General features: G+C 35.9%; 1 protein-coding gene across 2 annotated transcripts in view; it reads left to right on the top strand.

Annotated features, from left to right (window-relative positions):
- The window catches only part of LOC149154448 (uncharacterized), a 79,310-nt gene that overhangs the window by 51,298 nt on the left and 11,688 nt on the right, over positions 1–16,324 (top strand). The window contains exon 3 of one of the 2 annotated variants that reach the window (XM_089439982.1): positions 10,416–10,434. The exons of the other annotated variant lie outside the window; for it this stretch is intronic. The gene's annotated coding sequence lies outside the window, so the exon portion shown is untranslated. Of the gene's footprint in view, positions 1–10,415; positions 10,435–16,324 lie in introns of those variants that run through there. 2 annotated transcript variants of the gene reach the window in all.

The following is a 16,324-nucleotide window of genomic DNA, read 5'->3' as shown; positions in this document are numbered from 1 at the left end:
TGTGACAACTCAAAATTACTTTAGTGGAACTCAAGCATGTGCCACTTCACCCAATGTTTCTTCTCCAGTTTAGTTCAATGGATGGCAAGTTAACTCTACATGATTTCCCAAGTGTGCATTGATTTTCCTTTTTGAGGAATTCAACCTCCTATTATTCCTAGTGCGCATTGGAGGAATTAGAGGAGGGAGAGGGTTTTAAATATAGGTGGAAGCTATGGTTTCAGTTGAATTATATTTAGTAGCAACAACATATATTATCTTTCTCTCGTCTCCATTTTCTTTCTCCCTTCCAACTTCTATTCTATTGTGTTTGAATATCATTGTCATTGATTGTATAATAGTCATCTTGGCGCAACCAACATCTTGGCCTTTGCAAAATAAAGCTCGTTTTTTATTTATTCTATTTCTCTGGGTTGTTCGATGTCTTAATGTTTATCTTATGTAATATTGTTAAATTTTTTGAGCCTTTTTCATTGGATAAATATGCCATTTATATGTGCTTTCTATCTATTTTATTTTCCACTTAAAAGTCAATACTAGAGATTATTCCACTTTTTAAGATATAAAGAATTTTATAATCCCATTTGGTCGCTAACTTGCTGGTCAAAAAAACATTGAATGCTGTTTTTTCCATGTGATTTTGCAAATTTGTAGGTGAAAACAATACATGCTAGACTAGGGACACCCCCTTGAGGTTGGCAAGCACTAGCTTGAATAGAGAAGTGAGCTAATTTGTGCACAATCATAAGGTAGTAAGACCATTGAAGATGATACTCGTGTGAAGTACTTTAATGGCCTTAACATTGAATATGGCCCACCTTGATGCTTTATGGTTCTCGTACCTGTGATGTTGATCTCACCTGATTCCTTGAGGGATAAGTGATGCTTCTCCAAGACTTTGTAGAGTGCGTCCAACAACATTCCATGATGATGCGGGACACTTGATGGAGGATGTTGGAGCCCCTTTGAGGAGCATTGGCCTTAATGAGGATCTTAGCACTAATGATGTAACCCTCCATTAGTTGCAAGACCTTGGACGTTAAGCTTTGGTGCTACGACATTGACTTGTGGGATGGTGCACCTGAGATGACTGGATGCCCCCAAGTTGTCATTGTACCTTCTTGATGGACATTACACTTCTCTTGATGGTGTTGATCACTTGGGACCTCTTTGGAGGGGTAGATACTCCTATCTTGATGACATCATGCCTTAGCTAGATGACATCATCCTAGTTCCTCATTTCATAATGATGTTCATGACTTTTGGGGAATGATGTGGGCTTTGGAAAGCTATGTTGATGATGTGCCACCTCATGTGGGTGAAGATCCATAAACAATGGGATAAGATACATCCTGAAGTTATTCATTGCACCTTTTCGTCGAGATACACACCTTTTGGATGATCATGTCACCCTTGGAGGACATTAGGCTCACATGTATGGGCTAATTGAGGCTTTATTTTATGTTTTATCATTGATTTGGCTATGTTTAGGGATTGGCTTGTGACTTATCCACCTTGTATCATGGCTTTTAATTATTTTCAAGGCTTTTTAGTCTAATTTGAGGCAAATAGACTTGCCTACCCTCATATAAATAAAGGGAGTTGCTTTCTTTTGGATCATTGTCACACTTGGAGTATTACACTTCTTCATTAGTGATCTTTCTCTCTAGCATGCAATGAAGGCCTAGTTGAGCGACTCTCTTGGGTGGATGATGTGATGTGATGTGATCTATTTTCATGGATGCTTATTATGGATCTGAGATCTTGCATGGTGAAGTTAGTTTGCTTGATTTATCTTGGTTTTATGTTCCATGGGCTGTATGTTCTTGTGTTAGGTTAGCTTATTTGGCATTTGCTTCCTTATCCCTTGTTGATCTAAATTCTTCCTCCAAGTATTTGAGGAATAGCAATAGTTTTTTTGTTTTTTGTTTTCCTTAATCATCTAGAAAATTGAGAACCTAATGTGAAGTTAGCTTGTTTGCTTTATCTTGGTTTTATGTTCCATGGGATATATGTTCTTGTGTTAGGTTAGCTTGTTTGGCATTTGCTTCATTATCCCTTGTTGAGCTGAATTCTTCCTCCAAGTATTTGAGGAATAGAGATAGTTTTTTTTCCCTTAATCATCTAGAAAATTGAGAACCTAATTTGCAAGCTCTAGGGTAAGTTTTATTTTGCCCTAGTTTTGCTTGAATTTAGAATCACTTCAAAAGAAACCTTAGAAAAGTGTGTATACTAGACTATATTTGCCCTAGATTGATAAGGCACCAGTCTTTATCATTTATGGTATTTTTTTAAAATTCTAAAATCGTTTTTCTTTTTGTTTTAAGGTAAATTAGGGTTAAATTATAGCAAAATCTTGTATTTTAGGAATTTAATGACTTCTTGATGTATGCCCTTGGGTTAGATTTTATTTAAAAGTGCATTAGAGAGTCTAATTTAAAATTTTTCATGCATTTTGAGCCATTTACTAGGGCTGATGTCATACTTTATTTGTTGTTATATGCTATATTACTGCCAAAATTTGTTGTAATTTTGTCCTTAGTTTATTTTTGAGTTTAATTTTCATTCCATATAATTTTTACACAATTTTAACAGTTAAATTTGCTGCTATTATAAAATTTTGTTTTGCTGCAATTTGCTGCCCTAAAACCCTAGTTTGTAGCAGCCTTGAGATTTTACTGATTTAGTGTGTTCGGGTAACCTATTTGAGACTCCTAGGGCTAACCCAAACCTTTAGATTGACCCATAGGCACTTTGAACTTGAGTCTTGAAACTACTCTTTCATCCACTGCAAACCCTAATTTGTCATACCCTTATCCAATGGATTTATATTGTAGGATCTTTAGGGGGATTTTAGCTTAAGATCCTTGGGTTACTTGATCCCTAAGCCCTACCAGGGAAATCTCCCTTTCGTTGGATTGTGTCCTTCACTAAAGAGAGCGGAGTAGTTGCTGAGGTGATAGTGGTAACACTCTTATATGTTGTACATTGTCTAGGTCACTTGGTGAAGCTTTGCACTAGGTGATAGATTTTGCTGTAACAATTTTTTGGTGCTGTTGCCAAGGATAAAGTCCATTTCCTGAAAGACGACATTGGATGAAGTTTAGACTTGAAGATCTTTCCATCCAAGCAACTCCATTGGAAGAACAAAGTCCTTGTTCTTACAGTTTTTGAAGACTTGATGCTTATGAGGTGAGACAAGCACCAATGTGAAGGCATTTGATAGCTCACATTGGAAACTGCATTGTGAAAAGGTATGAAATTGTATATATCATAAAATTTGAATTTGCATTGATGAAATATGGCTCCTTGGAATTATCATATATTTTTTCCCAAGTTGGATATTGAGAATATTCTGGGATACCCAAACAAGCCTCCAAAATTTCATGAGGAGCCTCCTAGGTTTGAAGGGGACCCTTTGCTGCTGCTCCACATGTCTTGGTGTTTATGAAGCATATGGTAAAATTCAAGGACAGACACAGGGATGCCATGATGAAAGTGTTCATTGTTTCTTTGGGGCAAAGGCATAATGACTGGCTCAAGCATTCTTGCAGCCTAAAAAGCATACATTCTCTCAAAGCTCTGGTTGAAAACTTTATCATGTTTTGTGGCCCAAGATTTCAGAGATATGGTGACACATATTAAGGATTATCGACAGCCCACAACAAGAAGGCCTTTTTGAAGGAAATAAAGGCGTTAACAATAATGAATTGGTTGAAAAGGAGGTCCATATTTTTCCCTTTGAGAAACATGAAGAGATTGAAGGAAGATTTTGTTACAAACAAGGAGGTTGTTACAGATTTGCGGGATACATGGATGCTCTTATGGCATCACAGCAAAGGAAGGATTCTCTTGTCCCTAATAAAGACAATGACAGCTCTGATTTGCAAATTCAAGAGTGAAATTCATAGGTTAAGGCTCTAAACTTTGATTTGCTGGCTGTCCAAAATGAACAGGGGTTGTTGACAGCCTTAAAGGACAAAGACTTGCCCTCGTTGGAGCTAATGATGTCCTGGACCAAGGAGACTGGTATGATTTTGCAACTGTTGTGAATGAACAGAGCAGCATCGAAATTGAATGAAACAGTGTTGTTGACTCCCAAAATGAAAGCCACCGTGAAGAAGATGATAACAAGGTCAGACAAAATATATATGGTGAATATCACTTTTTTTGGGGAAGATGTGCATCATTTTGTTGAAGCTCCTGTTAGTTGCATCCTTGAAGGAATTTCTGCAGGCTCAAAAGAACAACCTATGGACAGTACCTGTGGCCATGATGTCAAAGAGATCAACGTATCTTTGGATAGGATGCAAACTGGTGATAGATACTATACTTTGCAACTTGATTCCCTTCCTATGTATGACATTGATTGCGAGGAAGATTATTTCAGGGTGACAAAGCATGGTACAATGTCCGGTGATGAGAGTCTTGCTCCCCCAAAATATGACAGTAAGATCAGCACGGCATAATTGGTGGGTCCATGGTTATATTGTGAAATCGGTAACAGGCCTGTATTGCATATGGATGACAAGGACGAGTCGGTAGACTATAATATTGGTTTGAAATTTTGCAGTGATAACATCCTTGTTGTCCCTAAAGAACAGTTGGATGATGAGGTAAAAATGGATACCTTTCCTCTGTTTGCTGCCAATGATCAGTCCCAGAAAATATTGGATATATTGGATCATGAACAGCATGAGCAAAATGATAATGGTAATGAATGGAATTCTAGTCAAATATCAGCCAGGGATCAGACGATTAGCAGAGTTAGCAGCATTGATTTTTCTGTTAGTTTGGAGCAAGATAGAGACAGAACCATTATGTGGGACTGTGCTATCTTTCTTATTAATGATGACTGTCATGACAGCCCTGCAGTGGGAATTGAGAACAGCATTTTGGGATTGTAAGTCTGAAAGTTTTCAAATATGGTGACAAACTTGATGAAGTCGTGAATATTGAAGGAGATTGTTTGTACAAGCCAAAGATGTCAGTTGGTCAGTTTGCCTCCTTGATGATGACATTAATCTTTTAAATAAATATTTGGTTGTCCCTGAGAGAAATAGTAAGAAAGGAAACAGAATGTTTAATACCCCTTTGACAGAGGTCTTTGCCTACCATCACATAAATTTTAACATATTTCTGTTTTGCATGATCATCAAGCACAGAGGAAAGGGTCATTGTTCTTCCGAGATTTCAAGATGGTTACATTGGATTGCAGACTTCACTTGGCATTGCCTGATTTCATGACCAGAGATTTCTCAGGTTCTCAAGAGCCCCAAGGAGTACACTTGTCCCCAAGTTGGAGCCAGATGTTACCCACCATTTTGCTGGGTATTTAAAGGGAGTCCTGAAAGCACTTTAAGGAAGAAATCACTGAAAGATCATCCAGATGTAAACTACTTCTCAGTGTCCTTTGAAGATCTTAAGTTAAAAAGAAAAAAACAAATGATGAGGACATGGCATTGATGAAATCTTGAAGACCTATTGTGATTTTTTATTGCTGTCAAGACATAGTTATTAGAACCAGACCAGTCATTGAACCAGTAGCCCCCGGGACCGGGAACCGGTTAGAACCGTACAGAAACTGGTAAAAAAACCGGACCAAAAAACTGGTCAACAAAAAACACATAAAATTTTCAAATTTTAAAGAAAAACATATATATTCATGTGCATCCATATGAATCCAAACCATTTATACACAAATAAGCAAGAATTCTCATTTATATAGTATGTAAGTGTGCACATAACCAAAATAGCACCGAGTCCAATCCATCTCTAAATCGAAAATACATCAGCAAACAAGCTCCACATGGCCTTTAGCATCCAAAAAAAATTATGCTACAACAAATACCTACATATCATCAAAATCATTGTCTATATTGGGATCTTTGTCATCAATATCACCCTCTAAGCATTAAAATAAGATAGAAAAATCATAGCATGTCAAGTCAAGATTTTGTTTGAGTGATGGGTATTTTTTTAGTAGGCTCATGATAGAGGAGTTCAACAACCAATGCCACTAACATCAAGGTACATAGAGGGCTTGGTGCTCTTGATTAAATACTAGTTCCATACCCTCGTACATGAGAAAATCCAATGTAGTGTTGCAATCCCCCCAATCCTGAAATCTTGGAAAACTGTTAAGTTTGCTGGATTTTGAGTGAGATCTAAAATTTTACTTTCTCCATATGAAATCCAATGAGGTCAAAACCACTCTCAAACATCCCGAGTCATTTTCATCCTTTTTCTTAAATTTTTAACATTATCATGAAATGCATAGCAATAGTAGGACAATATGCTTGAATATTAGGCACCTATTTTGCGTTAGTGCCTATCTAAGACAAACATAAAAAGAAAAAAACAAAATAGGCCCCACTTGTTGCATTCTACGTGGTTTTACCGTACCGAACTGGAAAAAAATGGTTCAAGTCATCGGTTCGAACCAGTTTTTGCCCCAAAATGGTTGGACCAGTCTGAACCCGCTGGTCTGTTCGGTCCTTATAACACCAAGAGTCGGGGCAGTGGAGGAAAATGAGGCATATAGAACCTTGAATTTGATAAAGATAAGCAAAGTATTTTTCTTGCCCCATATGATTATGATCTTGATAGACGTCAAGGAGCATGTCAATGTGTACCACCCTTTTATGATACCCTTCTAGAGGATTAAAAAATGGGTCTACAGAACCTCCTTGGTTGGAGGCCCTGTCTAGGAAACTTGGATTGGATGAGTTTGAAAATGTAGTTGTTATGCCTACTGGAATTGCAGTATCTCCTGTTGTGAAGAGTATTCTTTTAAGGTGAAAATGGAAGTCGTCATGATGTGATACAGGTCAAAGATATTTTGACTGTTTTCTTTGATTCCTTCAAGGAGCAGGTTTTGGCTCATACACTTCCACAAGTCCAACAAACTTCTTGTTAGAGGCCCGATTAAGTTGAGAGCGGTTACATATTTTTGGGTAGGTTGGGACTTGATGGATCAACTTGGAGAACTACATTGTTCCATTCTGGATTGGATTGCGAAATGGATGAGCTTGTTAAAGGATGTTGTCTATACACGCCAAAGGTGTCTATGGATCAGGTTGTGTTTCCAGGCAACCAGAAAGAAATGTTGTTGAGGACTGCAAATAATTTCACCAATTTTTGGCAATAGAGGAAAGGACCTGGTCAAAATTTCAAGAAACCTTGCAATAATATGCTCGCAGAACTGCATTTTTATGGCCTCCGGAGGACTCTGTAATCAAGAATTATTGATATTGCATAAAACTCATCATTTAAAGACCATGTATTCAACTCTGGAATCCCCAACACATAACAATTGAGAGAAGTCTACTCAAGTGTGTGATTGAGGAAGAAAGGGCAGATTTTGAATCAGTCTGGAGGTCTCTCACATATCAGCCTGGATTTCAATCTATAACTTATGGCACCAAAAAAAGTGTGAATTTGAAGGAAGAAGAGGAAGAAGGATAGCTAAAGAGAAGGAGGTCTCTCACAAGCATAAAAAGTTGATTTTTTCGCTCTTTCCCACATGTGTGAAGTTGTGTAGTTGCTGCAAGGAGGATGAAATTTTGCAGTAACTAGGAGGTCGAAATTCTATTGCTGGGGGTTGAAATTTTGCAACTAGGAAGTCAAATTTCTGGATTGTTGTTGGGTTGGAGCTGTTGGATAAGAAGAGACTACTATATCATCTTGGAAGGCTGACTTGGTGGAGGAGGAAAGTTTGTTGGTCTAGGGTCTTGGTCCATCTCAATCTGAATTACTGAAGGAAGATTTCTTGACTGGGTTTTCCCCTATATAGGGGTTTTAGCCTTGGTTCTCCGCCTACATCTGGTGTGCCTGATCTTCATGTTTTTATTTTGATAATTGCTTGATGAAACAAAGATGAAAGAAGAACATAGGAAAGTTAATAAGAACATAAAGATATCACAAGTAGTTATCAACATAAGAAAATCTTTCTGCCTTTCTGATTTTCTAGCATGGTAAAAGAGCTAAGGTGAAAGAAGGAAGGAAAAAAAGATCTATTGAAAGGAGAATAAGGAGTTTCAAGGTTAGAATTAGAAGATATCAACATGACAAACTCAATGAAGGCAGAGAACAAACTATAAGAAGCCTCCAACTATAGGGCCTGGAAAAAGAAAATAGATCTCATTCTCGAAAAGAATAAAGTCTTAGATCTTGTTCAAGGAAGAGTCAAGAAGCCTACTGATGAATCAAGCAATGCAGATAAAGTGAAGTTTAGAGAACTTGAATTTGTGGCTATGAATATAATAGTGGATGGAATTAAGGATAACTTGATTCCATATATATCCAACATAAATTCCACTCAAGAAATGTATGAGGCTCTCTCCTAGTTATTCACAATCAAGAACATAGGTCAAATAACAAGCCTCAAGAATGAACTAAGAACTGTTAAGATGACAAATGATGATAATGTTTCATCATACTTTATAAGGATATCCAGAATCAGAGATGAACTCCAAGCAATAGATGAAGTTGTCCCAGAAAAGGAGCTCGTAATTACTACTATTATAGGACTACCTAAATTTTGGAGTGCCTTTGCATCAGGACTCAACAGTTGGAAGGATATGCCTACATTTGAACAAATGTGGAATGCATGTAGCCAAGAAGAAGTCAGAATATCAATGGTAAACAAAAAAAGGAAAATGAAGAAGAAAACACCTTGAATACTTACTCTACGCATCACAAAAAGAAGGGAACCTTCAATAACTTCAGAGGACCAAAGAAGAAAATGGACCTATCCAAGGTTGATTGTTACAATTGCTACAAAATGGGACATTACTAGAGTCATTGTCCTGAGAATCCAAGAAATAAGAAGAGAGAAAGAGAGCATGCAAATGTTGTTGATGAAGGACCACCAAAGAAGAACAAGATAGAAGAATTTGAAGTCAGAGACTTATTTGCTAGGGATTCTTAGGGACACTATCCCTTACATATCCTTCTATTCTAAGTTTTGATTTGTTTTCCTTTATGTTTTTATCTCTAGAATTTGTAGGTCTAACAAGTCTTGTTAGAACACCTTTTATTTTGATAAAGTTGTAGGTATCCCTCAAGATTGGATTAAGAGGGAGCCCCTCATCATTTTACTAAGGATGAGTATCTTACTCCTTGTCTTATCTTTTATGTTTCATTTCCCTCTATTATCAAGATGTGTTTGTATTATATGCTAATAACCTTTCTCTTTATATTTTTTCTTGGCTAGGAAAGCTTGCTAACTGCTCAAGGATAATGGAGAGGACTTCAAAGGATAGACTTGAAGTGTGAAAGAAGTTCTATTGAAACCCTTCAAGCATTGATGTCCTACAAGGTTTTTGAAGAAACAAACTAAGGTATGTCTTAGCCTATAAGCTTTGTTACAAAGATCTCTTTATTTAAAGGTACGATCATTCTTTTAAATTTTTCTCTACGTTACTGACATCGTTATGTCTAGGGTTTTGAATAGTAAGAGACTCTTGTTTGGGTGATTAATCATTAGATTGAATCTACCCTCATTATATTTTGATCATTCGTATGGAACCCTAAAAGGTTCTCTATAAAACCCTAACCTAAGGGTATGTCCATAGTTATGAAACCCTAGTCTACTTAGGGTTAGTAATGCAATTTAGAAATCTTATTCTCTTGGTAGTCTTATAATAGACACCCTAGTCCTTTAGGGTTTGCTGTTAATGTTTAATAGAACCCTAGAACTTTAGGGTTTATGACCGAAACCTTTGTAATGGCTATAGTAAAGTTCTAGGGATAAAGCCCTAGGTGTATGTTCATATGTTTGATTGAAACCCTAGCTTAGAGAAAATTTGTTGACGTTTGTGTCTTAGGTTTACCTAGTAAATATTGATGAAAAATGCATCCTAGATATGTATATTCGATTATGGTTACCTAATTATTGTTGCTCATGTATATTCTAGGGTTTATAACAAAGCCCTAGTAGAGATTGATATTCTAGGATATGATGATATTGTTTTCGATATGATTTAGTCAAGGGTATGCATCAAACCTTAGTAAAGTCCAACATTATTGAAACACTAGATGCATAATAGGATTGTTATTACTGATATCTAAAGCTTTGTGTATTGAAAATAAAATCTAGGGTTTGCAATAATTATAGTAGAGACTATCACATATCTTTGGAAGTAATATTGAAGCCCTAGATAGAATGAGACTGATTTCTTGATTAAATTGCTTTATTTTGTAGTCTAGGGTTTTTAACAAAACCCTAGCAAGAAGTAGAAGTTAGAAGTATGCATCTCTTGCTGATTATGTACCTAACCAGGTTTAGGTATTTGATGTCTAAAGTATTTGATTGTTTTGATGATTTCATTATATTGACATAACTTTGATACTGTTAACCTCATGCTTTTGTCTATATATATTTGGTTGTACTTGCTATGAAAGTGTTACAGGTGCATAATCTTCAAAATGACGAAGATGTTCGTATAAGCACGATGAAGGAAATTATATATCAAGATGACCTTGATACTGTGAGAAGAAATGACGCTGTGAAAGGTTCTCCAATATTATGGAAGAAGGAAGTACTTGATCTCCCTGAGCTAGGAGGGAGTCTGAATAAAAGAAATGCTATATCTCCCTAGTTGAGAGGGAGGACATATTATGATAGAGAATACTTTGAAGTAAACAAAGTACTATTGATAAATGTTCATGAAAAACATTGAGGCTATATTTGGTACTGCTAAAGAAGTGAGCTTTCGATAAGATGTATTTGGATAGCTTGATGATGATATAAGCAACATCGGAATGAATGAAGACCCCGAAGGTTTGTGTTTACTTGTATGTATATTTGAAAGTTTATTATTGAGGTTTGTGTTTGTATAGGTAAAACTCTCCATAAAAAGGTTGAACACTCTGGAAGCATGCTTGGACAAATGGATATATCTATTTTATTAGGGGTAGTTGAAGCATCTAATGGTGGATGTTTGGGAGGATATATGGCCGGCCTATGTGTTGATGTCTAGATCCGGAAGAGGGAGGGTGGCGTTGGTCTTGGAGCTCTGACCTTGGATACACACCTAGAACCGTGGGTTGATGGTTAGCAAGTAAGCCTGATGGTACCTAGAGTCGCTGAAAGTTTATTCCATCTTAATCCACCCAGATAGATAAATCTGTTCAGTTATCTAGTCTGTGGCACTGAGTGTGCCTGAACTCTTCATAGTTTGTATTGGAGATCTTCCATGTACCTCTATATGGTGTTAATTATGAATACCTCCCTAGTTAAGAGGGAGTGTTAACGAATGTAACTAGGTTTGGTCTTCATAAATGTATTTAAGTCACAATATATTGTATTTGTTAAAAGAAAGAAAATAATTTTTTAAGTCACATGTATGGTATCCCACTTGCTCTTAAAATATACAATAATTTATTTCCATCCGCTCCACCAATTTTGCTATTGTGATAAGTGAAAGAAAAGAAGACCTAGGCTATATAAGATTTATATTTTGTTGTTTTTCTATTTGAACCTTTGTAAGCTTGGCTAAGACATTGAATCGAAGGCATTGGAATTTAACATTTAAGGAAGGGTTTTCAACCCTATGATTATTTATAATATTAGTGAATTCCATTGTGGAATTTTATGTGTGATATATAGATCCTAAAACTAATATAAAGTGTTTGTTGTGAAGAATTTGGTTTTCCCTTAAGTGTGCTTGTTTCTTTTTATACATTTGTGTGCTTCCTTATTTGTTATGTACTTTAAGTTTGTCATAGTGAGCTTGGTGGTTGTTGTTGTGGGTTAGGATCCATGGCTTAGGAATGCATTAGCTACCTATAAAGATTGTTGAGTTTCTTGACACCATTGCAGATTTGTGAAATCAAGAAGGAATGCCACTTGAGGAAATATATAAATGGAAAAAGGGGAAAAGTTACATATGAGTTTCTCATATTTGATCATTAGCAAGTGATCCTTCATGATCCTTAAATAGAAATAAAGGACCAATCAAGTTGTAATCCATAAATAAATAAAGCAGTTAGTATGAAGGAGAATATGAATTGTTGGACCATTGTATGTTTAAAACATATCAAAATGATTGGATTACATAGATATAAATACATATCAACACAAACTAAAGAAACACACTAAAAAAACACATTTTACCTTAGGACACATGAGACCAAATTGATCTTAACTAACTCCTAAGTGTCTAAATACCTTAACATCCATCTTATGAACAACTTGGGATATGATTGAAGGATTTACAAAGGTGACCCAATAGGAGAAGGAAGGAAGCATTTGAGCCTATCCCCCCTTATTGCCAACATCTTGAAATCCCAACATAGATCAATGTTCGGAAAACTTCATGTATGTAGGAGACTTTGTGAATATGTCTGCAACTTGATCATCTATAGGGAAAAAGAGCACTTAGAGAGTGTGACCTTGAATAAGCTTTCTAATGAAATGCATGTATAGCTTAATGTATTCATTACACTGATGTTGAATTGTATTGTTACTAAAGCAATAACTGGCCAAGGAACAATGCCATGCCACCTTATGGAGGCTTTATAAACCTTCCTAATTGAAGTCGCAAGCTAGCTCTTAGGCCAAAGGGGGTAACCCTTCAACATTCTCAAAGACGGTTGTTTAGTGTCACTTCAAAGCAATTATGTTCTTGGCATTATGTTTAGACATAGTTATAAAGACAACTTTGACAACATTGAAAGAAAGTATACAACATTATCTTCATAATTGAAACAAAGTTACCCATGAGTTCTTAGACACACAAAATAAAAATTCTTGATAAATTAGAGAAACATACATAAATTAAGAGAAATACAAAATCCACAAATAAGATGGCAAGTCCTTTGGCAGGGTCTTAGATCTTCCATAAATACAGTGGTCCTCTTAGATCTAGATCAACTTAGCTTCCAAGATGCAAAATATTATTGTTTTTTATCCTCTTTTTCAGTGTTAGGTTTTAGTCTCCTTTTGTTTAACTACATTTTAGATATATAAAAAATGGTTGATAGGATTGACAACTTGCATGCTTGGTATCCCACTTGCTCTTAAAAAATACAAGGATTTTTAAAAACCACTTGCTTGGTATCTCTCTCGATAAAAATTTACAAATAAATACTTGTAGCCTTATCAAAATTGCCATTTGGAACTGGCTCCATGCTTAATTGATTGAAGTTTTAGCCACTTCTAATAATAATGGTGTAAAGTGAATCAATTTTGAAGGATCATTTAAACTAGGCTAATTTCAACCCTTTTAACAACATCATCATAAGTGTCCAGATTTAATATTTTAAGAAAGAAACCCTCTTCTTTTAGATTATCTACGAAGGGTGCTTTTACATGAAATCACTGTTGTGATGTACTAGCCATCATTTGTTGTGTTCATTGTGTAGATCAACTAGAACCTTGACAGAAGTTAACATTTCAAGAGCATAAAACTCTTGATTCCCAAATCTTTGCACATATATAAATTCATTTTGAGTCATATTCACCTACGCTACCGATGACATAATGGGGAAGTTCATTTGAAGAGTTTACCAATGAAGCACTATGATTTTGATTATTTTGATAGGAAATAGAACCAGGGAATTCAACAACTTGAGTTTTATCACTTTTATATTGCATTATTGGAATACTCCCCTTCATGTTCCTTTTCCGCACTTATGCTGGATAGAACACACATTTTGAACATGTTAATCCATTGTATCAACCAATGGAGTTGCTCCTTCAATAATTTCAATGCATTGGGAAAGTCACAACTTTCTGGTTATGGGAGTGGAACATAGAAAATTTTAGGGGCGAATGTTCGCCCTTTGGCGAAATTAAGGGGTTTTAAATTTTTAGTGGGCGAATATTTTGTATCATAGTACATTTTTACAAATCACCTCAAATAGCCCACCTTATTTTAAGGGAGAGGGTAAAAAAGGTAAATTTAGCCCTTGAAATTAGGAGTTACAACCTTCCATTCGCCCATTTTCAAGAATAGGTTTTATTTAAGTGAATCCTATGGGCCAAATACCATATTTATAAAAGAGGTATGGTAGATTAATAAAAATATAAATAAATGAGAAGTATGGTAAATAAATAAAACATTTTTTATATTTACTCAATAAGTCACCTTATATACATGCAAGGGTGTAAACAAATAAAAATATAAGTAAAGTGGAGGTATGGTAAATAAATAAAAATATAAATAAACTAGACGTATGGTAAATAAATAAAACATTTTTTATATTTAGTCCATAACCCTCCTTCTATTTATGAAGGCTCAAGAAACAGGTTTTATTTAAATGAATCCCAGGGGCCAAATACCATATTTGTAAAAGAGGTATGGTAAATTAATAAAAATATAAATAAACGAGAGGTATGGTAAACAAATAAAAAAAAAATTACATTTACTCCATAAGTCACCTTATATTTACGAACACTCAAATATTTAGGTGAAACCTATGGGCAAAATACTATGGGACAAATACCATGGACTAGATTGTTATTAATACCATGCAAAAAAACATTATTAACCCTAATATTAGTATTAATAAAAATAAAAATGGCACATGGTATTGACCCATGGTATTCACCAAAATGCCACATGGTATTGACCCATGGTATTCACCTGGAATGTAGCCTATTTAAATGGGGGAATTAAACTAGCATAGATCCATCTTTACTCTAGATCTACTAACCCCCCAGAGGTATCAAATATCGTGATATGAAAACTAGCATAGAGTGAAAAAAGAATGTAGCCTATTTAAATGGGGGAATTAAACTAGCATAGATCCATCTTTACTCTAGATCTACTAACCGAGGTATCAAATATCGTGATATGCAACTAGCATAGAGTGAAAAAATATTTGATCCCTCTGGATATTAATTTTTATAAATTACTAATAGTAATGTTTAAGCTCCAGGTTTATGATAACCCATGGTAATACCAAGATCTTACAAGATTTTATAATTAAGTAAAATATTCGCCATGCCTGGTGAGAGATTCGCCAAAAAATTATATATACATATTATATTATTGATAAAATCGCCTTCCATTTTTCCTATATACCATGGAGATTCGCCAATTTATTATACTTATAAATTTAGGGGGAGTTCTTAAAATTTTCCCTGGAGTGGAACTATTATCTCTAGAGCAAGATCCAACATAAGTTACACCGCATGGTTTTCATAATTTGGACAAATTAACTCTTGCAATAATTCATAGAATTTCTGGATGAAATGGTTGCCTATAATCTCAAATGCTTGTGCAATAGACCTATTGGTGTTAAATTTCACCCTCGAGAATTTTGCAATTTTTTCTTAACGGGATCGGTGCAAATCTTTCCAAGAAAAAAAATTGCATCAGATGACATTAGCATGACGTCATGGGCCATGTAACATCACACTGAACTCACCCTTACTATGACATCACCCTGACCACGACTTGGGAGTTACGCCTCTAGATCTGATTGTCTGCGATCGTGCAAATTGACAATGCGAATCACATCGCATTGCCAACCTACACGAGGGTTAATGCCCACAGGCAGTGCGCGATAAAACTGCTCGTGATGCGTGGCTGACCCCATTGGCAGCACACCTAAGTGGGTGGTGCACAAAACTGCCCTCCTCGCCATGCGAAAACCGCTTGGCATGGACGGGTGGACCCACTTGGCAAACCTACATCACTCCCATGTCAGCCACGCTACCACATGCCCTACGCCCATGCCTCCATTTCACCTCACAATGTTATCTCCGTACCCTTGTCACCCAACTCCCACATCATCGCCACATCATCATCACGGCTCGTATGATGATGTCGCCATCATCATGATGTCATCACGCCCAATCGTAGATTGTGATGCAGGAGCATCCAACTAAGGCACCATGACTGGGTGTTGGTCTCTGCCAGGGTGGAGAGTTGAATTAGTATATTGTTTGTTTTATGTGTTCAGTTTATCAAAGTAGGAGGTAGGATTTTGTTTTTATCTTAATCTCAGTATTAGTTAAAGGTAATTTGGTCGGTTAGGGTCGTTTACTTGTTTGTCTTTAATAAACAATAGATTAATATTTGTCCTGTCATTTTAAAAGGAAAAGACAAATGTGTCTAAATGTAAAATCTTGCCATATAGGCAAAACCGAATACTTAATAGTTATGTAACTATAAGGTCTACAACTAAAAGTAACTACAGAGTTTCATTAACTGTAGACAGAACATATAAATGTAACATTGAAAATCAATGACAAGGTTCAGCATTTCCGGATACAAGCAATAAAAAGAGACAGAGCACGAATTTAACATTCATCCATCTGTACCATCGTCTACACACTGTGCAAATATATTTTCTCTATTGTTTAAAC

Source organism: Pinus tabuliformis, chromosome 9 (genome assembly GCF_031772625.1).
Source record: "Pinus tabuliformis cultivar Carrire ecotype Pingquan chromosome 9, CPIR1, whole genome shotgun sequence".
NCBI classification, from domain to species: domain Eukaryota; kingdom Viridiplantae; phylum Streptophyta; class Pinopsida; order Pinales; family Pinaceae; genus Pinus; species Pinus tabuliformis.
This window is presented reverse-complemented; position numbering and strand designations above follow the sequence as displayed.